The sequence below is a fragment of the Pleurodeles waltl genome, chromosome 7 (assembly GCF_031143425.1).
Source record: "Pleurodeles waltl isolate 20211129_DDA chromosome 7, aPleWal1.hap1.20221129, whole genome shotgun sequence".
Lineage (NCBI taxonomy): Eukaryota > Metazoa > Chordata > Amphibia > Caudata > Salamandridae > Pleurodeles > Pleurodeles waltl.
Genome location: NC_090446.1, coordinates 1,030,708,035 through 1,030,720,925, shown reverse-complemented (window position 1 = coordinate 1,030,720,925; position 12,891 = coordinate 1,030,708,035).

The window sequence follows — 12,891 nt, the reverse complement described above, 5'->3', positions numbered from 1 at the left end:
GAATATGAAACTGGTAAAGATGATCCGAATTGGAAGTATGATAAAGGAAATTTAGTGGGTCATCTCGGAGTCAGATAGTTGTCTCATGTGGGTTTCTAGATCCTTGAGTTTCAATCAAAAATAGGCCTCATCCTTGCTCGACCTATGAAAGAGAAGGTGCTTTCAGGGACCTGGGCTCGGAGTGAAGTGCCAGATATTTTTCCCTGCGCTCTACCTTTGACTTGACGTAGTCTTGGGAAACGGTCACTATATGGCCTTTCAAGTCTTAGTTTGAATGTGTTTCATCAGGTCCAGAATCAGTTCTGTGTGTTGGTAGTGTAGCAGCTAAAATATAAGGGCTCTTGGACAGTTTGCTGAGAGAGTTAGTATGTGTTGGAACTCTGTGAGCTCTTTCAATCTTAAAGCTGTAATCAAAAGATAGCTTTAGTACTCGTGGGAGCCATAATTCCAGAAAAGGCCACGCAAGATTTTTCATTGCTCTCCGTGTTTTATGGTAGGCCAAAAATTCACAGATTACCTCTCCTATTTCTGTCTCGAGATTTCTTCCTCTAGTGATATCACCTTCTGTGACAGTAGATCTAAATTTTTCGTGAGAGAGTTCAGTCTTCGACTTTTCTAATCCTTTATTCTACTTCTTCCATATAGTTGGGTAGAGCTCGTACATCTTGTCTGACACCACCCATTTGGAGCTGGAGATTTTCTGTATTAGCATTGGAAGACTGCATTAGGTCATGTAAAGAGTTGAACTTCAGTGAGATGGTTTCAATATTGTTAGTTAGATCTGGTTTCCCTTTAAATGGACATTCCGGTTCCTGTTTGGTCAATTTTTGGCCATTTTTTCGCTCCCTTTGCTCTTTGGGGCCTTTCTGTTCTCCCCTGGGGTCTTTATGTCTTCTTTTGTGTCTGCCATCTTGAGAGATCAGATAGAGGACGCTGTTGTTATGATATATTACGTTTTGCAATCCAACATATAGCATGCAAGTGGTTGTGGTGTGAAGTGTTGGCATTTAAATGCACAAAGAGGATTTTTGTACAGTCAGTTCACCCACATCAGTTTTTTAGCTACAATCTTTAAAAGGAAAAAGAGTTGATGCCAACGTTGGGTGAAGCACCAGAAGGGCGCTGGGTTGTTGTGTGAGTGCTAGTATTTGTTTATTGTCTCTTTTTAGAGAAGCCCTCGATGCCCTGCGTTGTACTTCATGCTTCACTCTTCAGATCCTGTCTAAAGGTGGCAAAGTATTAATAGACTGAGATAGATTTGTAGTGATTTTGTATGCCACCTTTGAAGAAAAGCAGTGTTACAAAGCTTTTAGTGGAGGGGACACCATCTTTAGTCTTGCGATGAAAGACAGTGAGGCACAAAGTACAGTCTTTTGTGGAGCTTGCTGTGGCCAATAGGAGCACAATTATGCCCAGTTGAGTATGTGTATGCCACCCTGAATTAACAGAAATTAATACACCTAAGATGGCACTTCCCTCTCCACAATAGTTTGCATAATGTCTGATTGCTAAAAAAAAACGACACAGCGCTCTGTTATGCTTGAGCTCCCTAAGGGCTAAATCCTCCCTCCGGCAACAACTACAAGACCCTTAGTACCACAACAGAATCCAAGGCATGCACTGATCTGGGTTCTGATTCGTGTAGCAATCGTGAGCTTCATTGCTTAGTAGGCCAACTGTTGGTGGTCCAACAAGACAAAAAGCCATGAAGTAAAGCCCGTGGACCAGGAGAATGTAAGCATTCCTACCTTTAGAGGATGTATTGTGTGAGTGTGGTCAGCATCGCTTAGTCAAATGAAGGGCATCTCGCTATGCAGTATTGGTGCAGATACCATTTTAATTACACAGGCCCTGTCTGTGATGGTACATGAGTCATCAAATCACAGCCCATTGTACTAATTACGATCACAGAGATCTTCAGGTAATCAAGCCTGGTTTTCAAAGCAGGGAGTTTCAAAGAAAGGGAGCACACTGCCTACACTCCAGCAACAAAGTATGATCGCAAAGCATCATGGTTAATGCAGTCGAATTCGTAGTCCATTCAAAAATTCATAAAGTCTTTCACCTCCGTAGGTGCAGCAAGTGCTGTATATCCCTGTACACGTGTTTCTGGGTTTAGCCCGTCATCAGTAGGGAGCAGTATGGTAGAGGGGCTTGCTTGAAATGCCGCCAAATGTCTTCTCGGGTTTAAGTACAACTAATGGCGCACAGGTGCCTCCCAAGGCTTGTCAGCCATGGCTCAAGGGGGCCGTCAATAAGACAGTTTCAAAGAAAGGGAGCACACTGCCTGCACTCCAGCAACAAAGTATGACCCCCAAAGCATCATGGTAAATGCAGTCAAATTTGTAGTCCATTCAAAAAGTAATAAAATCCTTTACCTTCGTAGGTGCAGCAAGTGCAGAATATCCCTGTACAAGTGTTTCTGGGTTTAGCCCGTCATCAGAAGGGAGCAGCATGGTATAGGGGCTTGCTTGAAATGCCGCCAAATGTCTTCTCGGGTTTAAGTACCACTCATGACGCACAGGTGCTTCCCAAGGCTCGTCAGCCGTGGCTCAAGGGAGCCCTCAATAAGACGGTTTCAAAGAAAGGGAGCACACTGCCTACACTCCAGCAACAAAGTATGACCCCTAAACCTCAAAATTTGGCAAAAAAACACCTTTTCCTCATATTTCGGTGATAGAAAGTTCTGGAATCTGAAAGGAGCCACAAATTTCCTTCCACCTAGCATTCCCCAAAGTCTCCCGATAAAAATGGTACCTCACTTGTGTGGGTAGGCCTAGTGCCTGCGAAAAGCAATATGGACACATCACATTTTTACATTGCCAACTGACATATTTCTTTGGAAAGTGCCTAGCTGTGGATTTTGGTCTCCAGCTCAGCCGGCACCTCGGAAAACCTACCAAAACTGTGCATTTTTTAAAACTAGACACCTGGGGAACCCAGGATGGGATGACTTGTAGCGCTCTCACCAGGTTCTGTTACCCAAAATCCTTTGCAAACCTCAAAATTTGGCAAAAAAAGACAAAAATATTTTTCCTCACATTTTAGTGATAGAAAGTTCTGGAATCTAAGAGGAGTCACAAATTTCCGTCCACCCGCATTCCCCCAAGTCTCCAAATAAAAATGGTACCTTCCTTGTGTGGGTAGGCCTAGTACCCGCAACAGGAAATGCCCTAAAACACAACATGGACACATCACATTTTCCCAAAGCTTGTTTCCGGTCTAGGGAGGACCTGGTTTGGCCATTCAGGCTGGACTGCTCCCCTGAGCTACAGGGTCAAGATTGATTTGCATATGGCTGGGTCCCAACTGGGGTGGTGTGTTGGGCAAAAAAATGATGGACTAAACCCAGATCTTTGTCCGGCGGGTGGATGTTTGCATTGTTCAGCATTCCGTCCATCATCTGTTCTTTTTGGTTTTGTCGCCCTAAGTGGGAAAAGTATGGCCAGACATGGGTCCTGTGCTCAAGGTGCCACTGGATTCAAGCTAGCCTGGCCAATGAAGGGTGATACCCCAAAACCGGTCCCAGGATGCTTGTGTCCGGTCCAGGGAGGATCTGGCTTGGCAGCTCAGGCTGGACTGTTCCCACAGGGAACAGTGTCAAGACTGATTTGCATATGGCTGGGTCCAAACTGGGGTAGAGTGGTGGCCAAAAAATAAACATGTATTAAACCCGGATCTTTGTGAATGGAGGTAAATATTTGCATTGTTCAGCATTCCGTCCATTATCTGTCCTTTTTGACAGCAAGGCAAGAGCCTTATCTTTGATTCCTAGCTCTCCTAGATGGTCGATCAGCAGCTTGTGGTCAACTGTATCAAAGGCTGCCAACAAGTCGATGGGGGTAAGTGCTGCAGCTCCTCCCCTATCCAGCGCAGCCCTTATCTCCTCTGTGGCCTTAATAAAAGCAGTCTCAGTACTGTGTTCAGGTCTGAACCCAAACTGCGTTGGGTCCAGAAGATGGTTTACTAGAATGAACTGCGCAAGCTGTTGGTTCAGCACCTTTTCGGAACATTTTGCTGGAAATTGGAGGCAGGAGATGTGGCAATAGTTATTGGGGTCTGCCATGGTCAAGCTAGGCTTCTTTATGAGGGGACGAATACAGGCTATTTTCCAGTGAGAAAGGACAACTCCGGTCTTAAACAATGAGTTAAAGATAGCCGTGAGTTTCTTGCTATCAGATCGGGGACCAGCTTCTGCACTGAGGGAAGACAGGAATCTAATGGAGCACCAGATTTTGTGAAGTGAATCATTTTTACCACCAGATCTGAGGTGACTAGGGAAAATTCAACAAAGGTCTCCTGTACAGGATTTACCTCAATCATTTTTTCGATGGGGTCTGAGTTGTTTGAAGCCTCAAACTTTGAGTAGATTCGATCAACCTCATCCAGAAGCAATGGGAAAGTGTGTCACAGAAATACTTGCTACAGTTTGCTACTTTCCTGCCTGGGAGTGTAGTTAGTTTAGCGATTACTTGGAAAAGATCCTTGGTCGAATTCCTTTCTAGTTCAATTTGTTGTGTGAATTGCTACTCTTTCAATAAGGATTTATATTTGGACAGAGCACGTTTATACAAGTCTTTCTCGAGCTTGCCAATAATGCAAAGGCTGTAATCTTTCCTGTGTTCTACAGCATTGTTTTTTTGTTCTAAGTGCCTCAGCGAACCGGAGCGCTGAGAGTTTATTCCTATGGGCAGAGGAGGTGTTATACAGAACTAACCTGGTGAACGCTTTATTTAGCCAGTTAGCATAGTCTAAGGAAGCTTGCTCAGTATCTTGATGGAAGTGTAGGCTGTGATTTTGTAAGCTGCTGGGTGAGTTGGTCAATGTCAATTTTGCTCCAAAAGTGAAAGTGGGAGGGTCAGCCAGAAGAAGTGCTTGATTGGAAATTTCGTAGATTAATTTAACAAATGATTGTGTGATGGCCGACCAAAAAAGCAGCAAGACATCCTTTACACTAGTATGGGGACTGCCAAATGTATGGGCTTGTTAATAATTACCGTAGACCTAGAGTGCTCATAAATTCAAGGAAAGTCCCAGTGTCTCTATCCGAGGAGGATTCAAGATGAAAATTAAAATCATCTAGAACGGTGAAGTTGTTAGCACAAGAGCCAGCTTCCAGCAGTGAGCCGATAGACTTTAAAAAGCTGCTCCTAGTACCAGGCGGGCAGTATAATATCATGCCCTTCAATTATTGTTTTTTGTGAGTTCCAAACTGAAAGCACCTAAAAAACTGTTGCACCTATATTCCTTACAAGAGTAAGAAGATTATAGATTATGCCAAGAATATTTCTGATTTGAAGCTTAATTTAGAAACTACAGAAACCACTTGCATAGTACAGAGCTTTACTAAGGGAGTGTCTTCAATAGGCAATTGGATAAATGCAGAGGAGAAGGAATCCTTAAAGCTATCCTAGTTCCTGTACTAATAGTAGATGTTCGTTTTCTATCAACTGTAGCAATTTACTAGGCAAGAAAATGCTATCAATAAAGAAGAGAAACAAAGAAGTGAACAGAAGAATGACGAAAGATCTAGAAATGAGTGAGAGAATTAATAGAGAAAATCTGAAAAGAAAAAGGAGAGATCCAGCGGAAGATGAGAGTGAACTCTGAATACATCTGTGAATGTGATTTTGGGGTGGTTCCAAACCATCAGATGGGGGACTGGAAGAGCGTTTTCTAATGAACGAAAATTATGTGCAAAATTAAACATGTGGAAATAACATGTAGGCCTGAGACTGAAATGAATTTATATTCTTTGTTTATAAGCAACCTAGCAACTGGAAGTACAAAGTAACAATGGTTGTAGTCTTTAGTTGAAGAATGCACCATGGAGCACACATTTTGCATGATTTGCCATTAATGACCTAGATTAAAATGCATCATAACTGATCAAATGTATTTTGTAACTTTAACAATGAATCATGCTATGAAAAATATAATTCTCTTAACCATCACATGTTCATAAATTAATCTAATGAATAAAGTTGTTAGTAATATCACAAAATCTGTTTCCTTATGAAAAAGAATGGATAGAAAGGAGCGTATGGGAGATGTAGTCTTAAAAAATGCATTACACTAACCAGGAGCTTTTTCTCTCTTGTGTCTTGAACGGCTGAGATCCGGCATCCAGTAGATAGTTTAGGTGCAATGTTAGAACAAAATGAATAAAAGTATTGCTTTGCTGTTTTGTTAGAGAGATTAGTCTATGGAAACTGTCCTGTTCTCATGAAGACATCACAATGGATTGGCCAAACAAGTGGTAGAAACGAAGAAAGAAGATATAGGTTTCAAAACTGTGTGATTATAAAATGCATGTTCCTGGATTAGTGTGAAAAGGTTTTTGGAAGATTCTCTAGAGAAGGCTTAGAGGCTTGGGCTCTTTCAGCAGCGATTCCATCCTTTATTCTGATACTCTGTGATGTCTCACAGACGCTCACTGAGATACTACTCAGACTCATGTTGAGATGCTCTGTTTTTGACACTTAGGGTCAGATGTATCAAAGGGTTTTACCCACTCTGTGTCTATGGGAAAATGTGTTGGTACATATGGCCCTTAGAATGTATTCCAAGACTCTAATGAGTTCTAAATGCTTTTTCATCTTTGACTTATGTACTCCTTATGGGTTCCTCTAGTTAATCTTCTTTGTCCTAAAACTATCTTTAGATTAGACTAGGGAATTAATTTGTACGGAACACACTTCACACATTTGTTATATTTTGATTCATCAATTGTTGATTTATCATTTCTGATTTTGTCAATAAATGATGAAAAACTATGAGACATGATAATAAAAATAATTTAAACTACTTCAAACTCTCACCATTGACTCACAAAAGAAATGTCATTGATATTCTGAAATTGATAAATGTTTTTTTGCAGCTTCTATTTGCCTCAAGTTACACCTTAAGGTTCATTGCCTCAGGTCCAGTAGTAAAGCAGAAAACTTAAAATGATTTATTACAGGCAATTTCCGCTCTAGCAATAGTAAAGACGGTGTGCTATAGGTGAGGACAGAACACAAAATGTATAAGATGGCACAAAGAAAGCCAACAAACAAGAAGCACGCAAATAACAGTGACCAAAACAGCCAACCAGTGTTATCCTATGGGTAGGTTGTGGATCTACTGTAAAATCTTGAGACTGCCCATGTCACGTGCAGTGCATCATCTTTTGTGGGCAGGGGCTTAGTGCTGCATTCCCTTGCCGCCCACATCCCCCACACCTAGGGCCATCTGGTTTAGGTGAGATCCAGCTGGTTAGCAAGTGGCAAAACCAACCACCGGGCAATAAATACCTGGTGCCTGCAGCACCACTTCCTCTTTTTTCAGTCTATTTCAGCAAGAAGCAGAGGTGGCTTGTGAGTTTTCACTGAAGCAGCTGCATGCTCCCCCGCACCCTGTTCGGTCATCGCGGTATCGTTGGCAGAAGGGCAGCATCTCATCATTTTTTCACAGGTCAGTGATTGGCTGTGTTTTTTCACTAATTATATGCTGCTCTGGTCTTATATGAGACCTGTGTTCGGACGCCTATTTTCGGTCTTTGTTTGCAGCCCAGTTTGGTGAGGGAGGGAACTGCAGCTGCTCACCACCCTAAGACCTCCCCTTCTGCTCTACCAGGGGGGTAACACTACGGCATATTTACGTTGCTTTGTGTACATGTGTGGTAAATTACTCGGTGATTGTCTGGACCACGTTGCTTCCCATGAGAAAAGCAACATCCATGGGTAATTGTGATAAGTTTGCAAAGGCCTGAGCAAGATAAAACTGTATGTATTAATAAGTAACATGACTATTCTGTTTTTTGGTTTATGTTAACAATCGGTCATGAGATTATAAACGTAACTCGACTGCACATTTTAAAAGACTGTCTAATTATATTGGGTGTTTCAAGTGTCTACAGATAAAGGGGGTCATTACAAGTTTGGCGGTGTCAGGATCGCCATGCTGGCGGTCGTACAGCCAACAGGCTGGCGGAGAAGACCGCCAAATTATGACCATGGCAGTATTCACAACAGAATACAGCCAAAGCACTGCTGCCATCACCACTGCGGTAAATATTATAAGGCAAAATATTGGAAAAAACAAAGGCCACAGGCCAGTCCTCAATTAGGACAGTCTGTATGTACACAGTGCACCGATGTGCGCTGCCAACTTGCCTTCCAACTGCCATGTAACCTCCACAGGTAGGGGCATCTATGGGGAAGGCAGGCACCTCAGGGGTTATCTGGTGGGGGGTGGGGTGGAGAAGGGGGTTGGATTAGGTCTTGGAGGGGGCCTTTGGGACCTGACTTGGGAGCGGGGGTTTGGGCTTGGACTTAGGTTTAGGGGAGGGTTGGGTTTTAGGTGGACGGGTAGACTACTGGGCAGGGGCATGGGAACCTGCAGGGGAGGATTTGGAGGTGGAAGGGCAGGACTTGGGGAGGGACACAGCACGCTTAGGGGTATGACAGGGTAGGAGAGGAGTAGGGAAACGGGCAAACTCCGAAAGTCATAGCAAAAGGGTTTGGGTCTGGAGTAGAGGGCGAGGTTGTCAAAGGTGTCGGTGTGGATGTCTTGGGTGCATGTTTGTGCAAGGTAGGCTTGTGAGTTGTGGGTGTGTGTTGGGTGGGTGAGTGAGGGTGTTTATGTGTCTTGGGATGGGGTTGGAGGTGCTGGGGGACTGGGGGATGCCATGGTGAGTGGGTGAGTGTCTGTTGGGGGTGGTGACTGCAGGTATGGTCGATGTGCTGCTTGTAGGCGTGTCTATGTTTGTGGTGTCTGCGGGTGTGGTGACTGGGGTGGATGTTTGAGAGTCTGCTGTGGTGCTGTCTTTGGGTAGGATAGGTGTAATGGCTGGATCTGTGGATGTTGGTGTGCTGTCTGTGATGCTAGGGGTGGTGTGGGTGACAGGGCAGGTTGTGACTGTTGCTGTGTGGGTGGGTGTATTTTGCTTATGTGCATGCCGGTGGTGTGTTATGCAGGGCTTGTGTTTGTCAGAGCTACCCTTGGGTGTTGAGGAGGATGAATGCTTGTCTGTCTGTGTGCTTTGGCTGGGTCAGGGAAGAGGAGTTTGGGATTGGGAAGAGGAAGGTAGAAGGGAGGCGGTAGACAAAGGGTGACTGTCTGCCATCAGTGTGGAGGCCAGAACCTGAAAGGACCTATGTAGGCTAGCCAGTGCACCGTGAATGCCCTCCAGGAATGCATTACTCTGTTGTGTCTGAGTTGCCAGTCCCTGGATGGCATTCACAATGGTCGACTGACCCACAGAGATCGACCTCAGGAGGTCAATAGCCTCCTCACTGAGGGCAGCAGGGCTGACGGGGCCAGAGGTGCCTGCGGCAAAGGAGACGCCCACCCTCTTGGCTGAGCTGGCACAGCCAACTAGGTGGGGAGCTACATGGAGGGAGGTGGTGGCAGACAGAGACGGTGCTGGAGTGGTCCCAGATGGGTCCGCCACCGCCAGGAAGTGTCCATTGGAGGAGGATTCCGAAGATGAAGACGTGGATTCTGTCTCCCCCTCTGGGTCACTGGGTCCCGTGGCCAGCAGCTTCCCCACTCAGTTGTGCCCCGCCTCCTTCGCCTGTTGATGCTGATGCAGAGAAACAAAGAGAGAGAGGGTCATCACATTCTTAACATACACATACATTACACAATACACAAAATTAACAACACATCTAGGTCTAAAAAAGCCCCAGTTATGAAACATTTAGATCATGTGATGACTACATACTTCCAACAATCCAATATAACAACAGTATCACCACAACATAAGGCAACCATCTGACCACTACACCACCATCCCATCAAATCAGCTGTAACACATACTATTCATGCACAACATGAATTGGCTATTTCAAAAGTCTCTCCCTATACAGATCATCACTGTGTATCAGCAGTGTTTCAGCCTTAGAAAATGCTGTTAAGTGACAACACAATATTATGCCTTACCCTAATCCACACTTGCCCAGTCCATCATCAGTAGTCATGTTACATGAACGTAAACTCATCTCACTTTTAATACTACACAGCATGTAGCTTTGCAATCACATACCTAAAATGTGTCACTGGCCACAACATTTACAATGTCACATACCTCAGATGAAATCACTACATATGGCATACCCAAATTGTGAGCCTCATAATATAACATAACATGTTATACAAGCATCTATCAAAAGTTACTTTAAAAAGGTTATAAAGAGTTTGGCAACACACTAATGTTACTCATTGACACATAGACAAAAATGACATGTCCAGCAATAGGGGCCTACTTAGCACACAGGATACACCCACAGATAACCACAAGGAGCATACCAACACCTTCAATACAATGGACACTAATTGTGTATAAAAGCCACATGCTATTCCACTATTCATGCTGAGTATAAACTTCAACATGGATACATCAAAATAACTACATCACTAACAAATGTCCAGACATGTGTAACCTAACACCTCAGGACTGAAGTAACACTGACATAATCCACAACTAATGTAACCATGATTGACACATACACCTAGAGTGCAGCACATTGACTGACAACATATCTCATTGCATCTGCATGTGTTTGTCAAATGGAACCCCAGCTACACAGAAATTAGCTGATCAATTACAAAATCTGTCTCAACTGCCTCAGATTAGCAACGGTAAGTCTGGACAGGTAGACGTCTCAACATAACAATAGGCATGAAGTAACAATTGACACATGATGTAGGCACAACAGTGTATGCTGCACCCATATAGGTATGGTACAGCTCTATGTAGCATGGACAAAAAACATGGCCTAAGGGATCAGCATCTGAGCCACTTACCTTCTCTACACCATGTACACGTACAAATTGTTGGTAAACACATGTCCCCGTACCAGCATTGCCCTCTCAGTAGCCCCCCACTGAGTTGCCCATGCCCGCTCACCCAGGAGGATGGGTGTCTCCTTCGCCCCAGACACCTCAGGCCATATCCCAGTCAGCCCTGCTGCCCTCAGTTAGGAGGCTATTGACCTCCTGAGATCCATCTCTGTAGGGCAGTCAACCATAGTGAATGCCATACATGGGCTGGCATCCCAGATGCAGCAATGCAATGCCTACCTGGAGGGCATTCATGGTGGCTTGGCGGACCTACAGAGATAGTTTCAAGCGCTGGCCTCCACTCTGACGGTAGCCAGTATCCCTGTTTCTTCCATCCCCCCTCCAACTACCTCTTTCCCGTCCCTGTCTCCTCTCCCCCAACCCATCCCACGCACACATTCTGGCAAGCATGCACCCAAAACAACAGGCAGGACTCGCACAGACAAACACAGGCACCACACTTCAGTCCACAAGCACACACACAGCCAACACACAGATACACACACCATCAGCCACTGACTCCACTGTCTCCCCCTCCTCCTCCCTCGCAGTCACATCAGCACTCACACCTGCATACACAGCATCAACAGTCCCAGATCCTGCCACCTGTACAGCTTTGCCCAGTCACAACAGCAGACTTGCAGACATGCACCCCACACACCACATGCGCAGTCACCAACACCACCATCACCACCTCATGCAGCACACCCACCTCACTTGCAGACACCACAACAACATCCATCCACATGTCCTATTTGTCCTCTCCCACCCTGTCTGCCCCCTCCAAAGACACACAAACGCTCCCACTCAGACCCCCAACAGCCATCCACCTCACACACAGACCATGCGCCTGCACCAAGTCAGCACACCTCCTCCTCCAACAACGTCTCCCTCTACCTCCACTCCCATACCTCCTCCTACACCACGCCCCATTGGTCCTAAGAAGCTTTTGCTTTCCCGCCTCGACCACTTCCCTCCCCCACCCCGTCCTGCTCGAAAGAGAAAAGTCCCACCCCCCCAGCCTGGTACCTCCAGCTCCAAATCGAATCCTATTCCTCCCCCTAAGTATACTCCTGCCACTAAGGTGAAGAGGGGTGGCACTCCGGCTCCCTGCCCTAAGACCACTTCTCTGCCCTCAAGCCGGAAGGGCAAGGACCTGCCGCCTTCAAAATCCAAGCCCGAGGACCCCCTACGAACAAGAACCCCTCCCCCAACCCCTCCTGCCCCCTGAGGTGCCTGCCTACCATCACCATGATGCCCCTGCCCAGAGGAGTGACTGGGCTGTCAGGAGTCAAGTTGGGCCTTGGACGTTGCCCTGGGACTAATGCCTGACAATGGACCGGACAATGGCCTTTTGTATTCAGTTTCCCCAATTGTTGTGGGCGCAGGTCCAGCGAAATACAGAGGTTGGACCTAAGGTATTAGTCCTGGCTTTCTTTAATTCTGGCTGATGTTGCTGTTGTTTACTCTGCAGATTGTTCTGTGTGTGTGGTATGTGTGTTGTGCATGTTTGTGTCACTCTCCCCACTCTCCCTCCCTCCCGTGCTAGGCGGCTGTACTCACCGCTGTCGTCGGCGTTGGTGCTCCTGGACGGCCATGGCGTGGTACAGCATCGGGAAGAATTCCACTTCTGGTTCCATGGCGGCTGCGGACTCCTGTGTGTCCCTGGAGGTGAGTGTCTCCTTTTATATTATATGTTTCTGCCAGGATTTTGGTGGCGTTGCTAACACCCCGGAAATCCTGGTGGTCTGCTACGTCATAATATGGTGGGCGCATCCTTGTCTTCCGCCTGACTGGAGATGGCTACTGCCGTGTTCAGTGGCTGTACCCAGTGGCGTAGCGTGGGTTGTAAGCACCCGGGGCAAGGCAAGTAATTTGCGCCCCCTAACCCGGGGCAAGGCAAGTAATTTGCGCCCCCTAACCCGTGGATTTAGTCTCTTCCAAGATGTTGCGCCCGGTGCGGCCGCCCCCCCCTTGCACCCCCCACGCTACGCCACTGGCTGTACCGCACTGGCGGTTGAGGTGGTACATTGGCTGTCTATGGGAGGGATTATTGCCATGGTC